General features: G+C 32.8%; 1 pseudogene; it reads right to left on the reverse strand.

The window, feature by feature from the left end:
* Positions 1-5,924: 5,924 nt before the first annotated feature.
* The window catches only part of LOC121392551, a 5,276-nt pseudogene continuing 3,860 nt past the window's right edge, over positions 5,925-7,340 (reverse strand).

A 7,340-nucleotide genomic window follows, 5' to 3' on the forward strand; every position in this document is an offset into this window, starting at 1 on the left:
GGTCCAGATGTATTTGTTGTTGGTGCTAGAACGAATTTGACCATTATACAAGCATTATTTTGCATTATCTGTATAGAAGTAATATAGAAAAGTAAAATACATAAGATGATGTTTAAAGAAATAGATATGTAAAAAATGACAAAGATAATGGTAAAAGTAAACTTTATTTGCCATCGCTCTCTCTCTCTCTCTCTCTCTCACTCCTCAATCTCTCTCTTATTCTCTCTCTCTCCTTCTCTCTCTCTCTCTCTCTCTCTCTCTCCTCTTTCTCTCTCTCCTCTACTCTCTCTATCTCTCCCAAAGCAAACTACTCCCACATCCATACTGGTTCGTCTGACATTGACTGTTATCAGTAACTAATGTCTTGGGGCATCGCCTAAGCATTTGCTCAGTACCATTACACATAACATTAGTATAAAGAACATTAGTGTTACTAGAAAACCGAAATATCCTCCACTGACAGCAACTACACAAATGATGAATAGATTGATTGAATGAATGAATGATGATTGTTAGAATTGATGTATTAATAGATTAATAAATAATCAATTATTATAGTAATTAGGGGATACGTACATCCAGGTGTCTGGTGACCCATTCAGTACAGATGACAGTAGCGTCTTCATGACTCCATCCATTATCACATATATTATGTAAACGATCATTAGATCCACATACTGCCACTTACCACTAACACTATTGAAACCATTGAATAGATATACTTTATTAGTACTGTTAGTACATTCTTTGTCTCCTAATTTTAGTGTTATCTGAGAAAAATAAGAGAAAATTTATTCAATCTTAGAGTAGCAATTATACTATAGGTTACTAGCTATCCTTGGTTACTACTGTATGTACTAATGTTCATTAGTCTAGAGCTTACTAATGGTACCTATCCTAGGTCACTGTGGTAAGTACTAATGTTCACTAGTCTAGAGCTTACTAATGGTAGCTATCCTAGGTCACTGTGGTAAGTACTAATGTTCAATAGTCTAGAGCTTACTAATGGTAGCTATCCTAGGTCACTGTGGTAAGTACTAATGTTCACTTGTCTAGAGTTTACTAATAATATCTATTGATACTGTTTTCACTTATTGGCGCCTAGTAGCAGTATTTACAACCAAGTGTTCTCACTAATGTTTTTTATCTGTTCTGGTGTAAGAATATCGACTTTAAATTACAAGAGGTTTTGTATCAAGACTAGAAAACCAGTCATCCATAACTACATACTGTGTGGTCTGCGATTCTCCTTCTAGAAACATATCATTGTTTGGTACAAATTTAAATTATGTCCACTGTGCCCTGCAGTAGCTATTGTCTCAGCAAGTATTCTCTATGTCTATATGAGTTGGGTATGTTTGTTAATCTTAAATATCTATTGATATCGTTTGCTTATTATAGCCTATCCTTAGTTGTGTATTTCACTGTCTAGACTATAGAGCTTAATAGTGTAGCTATCCAATGTTCTGGTGGTAAGTAATGATCGACTTAATTCTACAAGAGGTTTTTGTAGCAAGACTAGCTGCATAACCAGTCACTGTCATAACTCTAATGTTAATGGTAGCTATCCAATGTCCTGTCTGTAAGTACTGATATTCACTGAGTCAAATTTAAAATTAATGGTAGCATAGCCCTAGCTGGCCCATGCAGCAGCTATTCACTGTCTCACTCTAGTATTTACTCTGGTAGCTATATGTCACTGTGGTAAGTATGATTTGTTAATCTTAAGCTTATAGCTAGTAGCTATCATGCTTAGGTAGCTATCCTATTGTGCATATAGGTCACTGTCTAGACTCTAGAGCTTACTAATGGTAGCTATCTATGTCACTGTGGTAAATACTGATGTTTAATAGTCAAGATTTTTTTAACTGTAGCTTACCAATAGATCATTCAGTAGCCTAGCTAATAGTAGCTGATCCAACCTTGTCTTGTGTAGACTTACTTGTTTTATTTCCAATACAAATCACTCCAGCATCAAGATTATGATTACATCCAGGTACATCATTAACCTGACGTTTCCAACGACAACCTAATAGACCAGGTTCATTTAAATCATTAATAGCTAGAGAATATCTGGAACAATCTATCTCTGTTGCCCAAATAGGATCACTTCCTCCAGGAAATTGTACTGAAGGTACTAGATAAAGAAGATAGTAAAATAATGGATTCATTAACACTTCCTTCGTTCATCCTTTCTATCCAACATACTTCCTTCCCCAAGACCTAGTTGTCTACACACTTCAGTAGCATCTATTTTGTCCCAATTATTTTCTACATATAGTTCCCCAGACTCCACCCAAACACAGTTCAACACGACCAGCTGTAGCATTACCATCTACTAGACGTACATCACAGTTATACAGTCATCATCATCTATAGTAAGTAAATATACATGTAGCCATTAATATATGACATTGAGTCATTGATATATGAATTAATATTATATTACATATATTGGAATATGACATTATATGTAATACATGATTATGTACATGACTATGTACGTTGATATTATTGTCTAAAATAGTATGTGTGCTATATGTATGTATCACATGATGATCACATGACATCTCACCTGTGCATATTAATCCAAGAATGTCAGACTTTCTACAGTTATGTGTTCGAAATCCATATTGAGACATCGACCTAATGTAGTGTCATTATTACGACAATGAATGTCATCTAAAAATATAGGTATCTTGTTGTTCATGGTACTACCGGTGCCAAACTTTTCACTTGATACAGCAACTATTAAGAGAGAGAAGAAAAGAGAGAGAGGGAGGGAGAGACTTTAAATTGAAGCTAAGAGTAAGATATTACATACTTCCTCCATATTCATAACCCAATTCATTACAAGCAACATAAGGTGCATTTTCAAAAAAAAGTATTGTCACAAACTCCACCAAAAGATCCCATTATAATAAATTGCAAGACGTCCCATATTAAGGAAGAATTCTGGAGAATTTTCAAGTTGTATAAAGCCATTAGTTATGTTATCTGTATAAATAATGAAATAGAAAATAATCTTGTTAGTAGAAAGTGGGAGATAGAAATACTCAGCAATGAAAAGAACAGATGTAAAGAGGATGAGTGTAAGGTGCAAGTATGAAGAAAAGAATGAACACACAGATGATAAGGGATGAATGAAAGAAAGAATGGACACATAAAAGATAATCGTTGGTCATAAGGTAGATCATTACTAATACACACATATAAAGTAAGTGAGTCATCTATTACCATTAGGATTACTGCAGAGTACAGCGCTATATTCATTCATCATACACACAGTAGTTGGTTGAAATTCAGCACAGATTGTTAATGTTATGTTCATTACCAGTACAATGGTTTTTTTTAAATCGAACAGTTGGAACTGATGGTGGTGGAGGAAGATATGAATGTCTCTAAGAACAACTAAAGAAATAGAAATGAAAGAGAAACAAAATATTTTTATTTATTTTCAATCTGTCCATTCATCTCTCCATTAATATATTAGTTTATTTATCCAGCCAACCATTCATCCATAAATTCATTTTTTTCTATTCACTTACTTCCTGGTCCATTAAAAGTCAAGTTCTTACATACAACAGTAGCAGTGTCTACATTCCATTTGTTAGAATCATCACACAAACTATGCCATCGATCATTAATACAAATTTGTACTAATCCCTCAAAATTTCTAGGAGGACCAAGTAATCGAATACTACCAGTATATTGACATGCTGTAAAAATATAGGATTATAATCATTCATATGATATATAGTACATTGCTACATTATAGAGATAAGATAGATATTTAATGTGTACTGAGTAATGTGTGCTGAAGTGATGATTTTGAATGATACACATTTTTTCCTAATAAAAGTAGGACTGTGTGAATTTGTGAACTATAATATTGTCTTGAAAATATAAGTTCATTACTTAATAATCTTACTAATAAATTGTGAAGTATTAGATTAGGTACTAACAGTGCAAGCAGCTACTTCTCAGAATTTCAACTCCAAAAATCCCAACTCTTGGAATATCACATCACAAAATGCCAACTTCTTAAAATTAAATATCAACTCACAAAATATATATTTCATTATAATATATTTGATGTAACTTGGTTTTAAATAATAACTTTCACGAAGTTGGGTGTTGACACTTTGGGAATTGGACAATTGAGAGTTGATATATGTTGGTGTTATGGAAGATCTAACCAAGAGTCATTATATAGAGATATCATTGTAACAATAACTTAGTCATTTTTTGAGACCTCTTCTCTTTAACAATATATATATATCACATTATAGAATTATACTAGTTATCTTACGTTGAGTCCAGACAGTATTTTGCATTAAATATAACAACCAATCCACACAGCAGGTAAGTAGAGAAGGTCATAACATCAAGGGGTTCTACTTTACTTCTCAACACAAGTGTGACTATCTTGATATTGATCAGTTAACACATCAATGTTTGCTAGTTAATCATGTGATGTTATCAACTGCTAATTGAAAACATATTAAGGGCTGATTTTAAAGAGAGTTTTATAGTATGATCTAATGCTTACAGAAATAATGTTTGATATTGGTTACTTGTTGGGTGGAAATTTGTTATATACAGTTAAATGGTTAGGGTTTAGGAAGTGAAGTCTGTATTATAATAGACAACAAAGCATATCATCATATCAGACAAATATCGACTTCAATGATGTTTGTATAGCAGAAGTTTTTGTACAAGTTATATTAGTAAACTATTTTTGCTAAAACAATTTTTATCCGGCAAAGTAAATTAATATTAAAAAGGAGACTAGTTTATAATCATAATACCTCCATTTTGTACTAGCTGGTAAACATAAGAATATATAATATATATATATGTACATTATTACATGGAGAGTAATGATCAATGTATCATATGTGAGGGTACTACAATGCTATGATCAACGTATCATATGTGATGGGGTACTACAATGCTATGATCAACATATCATATGTGACAGGTATTACAATGCTATGATCAACGTATCATATGTGACGAGTACTATATGCATGACACTGATCATATGTGACAGTACTACAATGCTATGATCCTTGATCACTATACAGTTATGATGATAATATTTGATTTAGTTGTTATTAGTACAACTCAAATAAATAAACTAAAATAATACAAAAAAACTGAACAACAGAATAGACTAATCTAATATTATTATGATATTAAGTTAATAATGTGTGACAGAATGTTAAGTATTAGTGATATCGTATCGTTTTTGGGGTCTTTCTTCTTTAATGAAGCTATATGCGTAACATGTCCTTCTTAGTAACTATACCAAGAAGACGTCTGGAAAAAGAAGAGACAATAATACAATATATATAATACAATACATACACAATACAATATATATATATATATATATATAATACAATATACACAATACAATATATACATAATACAATATACACAATACAATATATATATTAATTGTATATATATAAGGTACTTTATCTGTAAGATCAAATTACTTAGGTGATAAAGGCTATTACTATGATTTAGAAAATCTTGGGTTCAAGTCCAAATCTTAGGTAGTCTAGACTAGGAATTTCTTATAGTTTCTCTCTCTCATAATGTGATCTTAATTACTACATGTACTAATACATGTACTAATACATGTATTAGTACATGTAATTTGTATTTATATACCCATTATGTGCAACCAAGACTTGTCGTAGTCCCCATTTTACGAAACAATTCAACAACAATCTCCATTGGAGTTTGATCAGATAACTGAAAGGAGCCTGCATGAAAGAGAGTAAAATTGTCATGAAGATAATAATTTCATAATTTCATTGTTATCAACCCCTCCTCTAATAGTGTCCAGACCCTTTAGCCCCTTTCGACTTACAGGGTCCATGATACCTCTAATATTCACAGAGGGTATATCATAGTTCAATACTGTCTGTGATAAACGACTGAGAACTGTCCAAGAAAAACACTCTAGACTCGTCACAAATACCTTCATCATGTCGTGCCTCAATTAAATCTAATATAAATAGGACAACAATACATAAAACATGTATTACATGACACATATAATATATTATATACAGATATATTACATACACTAGTAGTATATACCTAGTGATGTTATTATTGTCTTTTCGAGTTAAAAATCCAGCAAGAAGTTGAGACTCTTGACTAAGCACACAGGGAAAACCAAGTACATTGTCTCTTGAACTAAAGTTTGTAAACTCCCTGAGAGAGAGAGAGAGAGAGAGAGAGAGAGAGAGGAGACAGAGAGAGAGAGACAGAGAGAGAGAGACAGAGGCGAGACAGAGAGAGAGAGAGAGAGAGACAGAGAGAAATAGTTGGCAAGCCATTCAAAAACAAACTTACCAACAGTACATTTTTGACAAGTCAACACTAGATAAAGGAAGATCTCCTTTCTGAGGTTTCATCACATCACAAACTAATGTATCATGTGTAAAATCCTCTTTGCTATCCAGGAAAGGAAAACCATTTAAATGAATATGTCCATCATAACTAAATAGTGGGGTGTGGTCAAGGAAATACAAGGATGAAAATCCATTAATTATTACATGTACTGTACATGATTAGAGGATACATTCCATCACTGATAAATGCATCTCCAACCCATTTACTAATCATAACGGCTACCATAATGGGGACTATATAATTTAGACCCCCTGTTAATTCAAAACATAATGACCACTAATGAGACTGTCATTCGTGTAACTCCGCCCAAAGCAGCAGCTGCTCCGATCATAGCATATAGTCCGGGAGTGACACAGTTGTCATGAGGTGAACAGAAAAGCTCAAAGAAACCAGTGTCCCTATATTTACTGGAGAAAACAAATTAGTGGGTAGGGCTAATTAAGGGGTGTGGCAATTATAATATAGGGAATATCAGTTAACAAAGTGAGATACTTTAGACTTACAATGCTATCTGTTCCATTCCAATACCAATGATACGTCCCATACAAGCGCCAACATACATTGATGGGATAAATAGACCAGCTGGAACCTATATAGAAATAAAAGAGTATATCCCTATTAATTAGCATAAATATTAGCATACCAAATGACTATTATTAATAACATAATGGAATGCTCCTTTAATTATAACTAAACTTACTTTCATTCCAAATGTAAAGATAGTAAGTACAGCTTTTACTACTAAAGCTAATCCCAGCTGCCACATGCTGTGTATACTCCTGACCTAGCTTTATCATCATGGTATTCATCATCAACATCATATATATATGAACGATTATAATTACTAGAGAGAGAGAGAGAGAGAGAGAGAGAGAGAGAGAGAGAGGAAGAGAGAGAGGAGA

This window comes from Gigantopelta aegis, unplaced genomic scaffold, assembly GCF_016097555.1.
Source record: "Gigantopelta aegis isolate Gae_Host unplaced genomic scaffold, Gae_host_genome ctg4061_pilon_pilon, whole genome shotgun sequence".
Classification (NCBI taxonomy): Eukaryota; Metazoa; Mollusca; class Gastropoda; order Neomphalida; family Peltospiridae; genus Gigantopelta; species Gigantopelta aegis.